This window comes from Phytophthora infestans, genomic scaffold, assembly GCF_000142945.1.
Source record: "Phytophthora infestans T30-4 supercont1.79 genomic scaffold, whole genome shotgun sequence".
NCBI lineage: Eukaryota > Oomycota > Peronosporomycetes > Peronosporales > Peronosporaceae > Phytophthora > Phytophthora infestans.
In genome coordinates, this window is record NW_003303680.1 from 468,830 (window position 1) to 469,982 (window position 1,153).

The following is a 1,153-nucleotide window of genomic DNA, read 5'->3' on the forward strand; positions in this document are numbered from 1 at the left end:
CAGAGAGCGATGAAAATGAAGAAATTATTACCACACAATCTTTTCTTGGGTTAGTTGACATGGCGCTTACCAACGCAATACATCATCCTATCGAACGTATTCAAGGCAATCTTGCTCCCGGTAAAGCACCCCCGACACATGCTGAGTTTCAGCGGCTGATGCAGACTGCACTACCCAACATTGGACCGGCTGACTTTGCAGGAGACTTGTCAGTTGAAGCATTGGCAGACACTCCGGTTTCCCGCTCGTCAGCTCCGCGCTACACGCTACCAGCACAGCACACGACTAAACAAGTGAGCGTATTTCGCACAACACGTGGAAAGAACGGGACCTACTCACAGAAGCGCCGTCAATACGGCTGCAAAGTGTGCTCGTTGCTGCGTCCGGGCAAGAACCCGTGGGAAACCACGTTTTACTGTGTGGAGTGCTCTGAAGTGAGGATGCGGAGCGTGGATGACGATAACGTCGTTGGAAGAGGGAAGGTGTATCTATGCCAAAAGGTGCGGCAACATGATCCTAGTGGACCTACAAACTCGGCCACCTGCAGCCAGACATGGCACGATCTATGGCAGGGAGGAGCGACAATTCCTCCCGGTCTCAAGGCTATTCGGCTGCGTGCTCCTACTAGAGCAGGTGCGCAACGTATAGACGACGAGCTGGAAGGTGACAGTTGTTGCGATGACGGTTCCAGCGTAGGATCGGGAAATTCACGAAGCACAGCGAGCGCTACGAATGCAGGACGTTCTGCAGAGAATATTTGTGAAGTAGTACAGACAGCAGTGATCTAATAAATCCTATGAATAATCAAATATGGAATGAATGCAAACTCTTTGTGAGTGATGGTTTTTGTTGATATTTAGAAATTTTCCCTGTAGCCGATTTGTGCGATACAGGATATTGTGCCATATGTTAGAGCCACCATTTTAACTCTTCCCCTGTACTGCACAGATTAGATAACTGACAGAGATTGTGAGCTTGGAAAAACTCCGCAAATAATAAACCCAAGTCATTTTCTTACCCTGTAGATACAGGGTAATTTCCGCCCGAAAACGCGGGCTAGAGGGTACAGACACGACGGTGAAATCCGCCACCTCTGAAGCATCTCATAGTAGTTCTTTTTTTGTTTTCGCGACAGGAAATCCGTCGCACATTT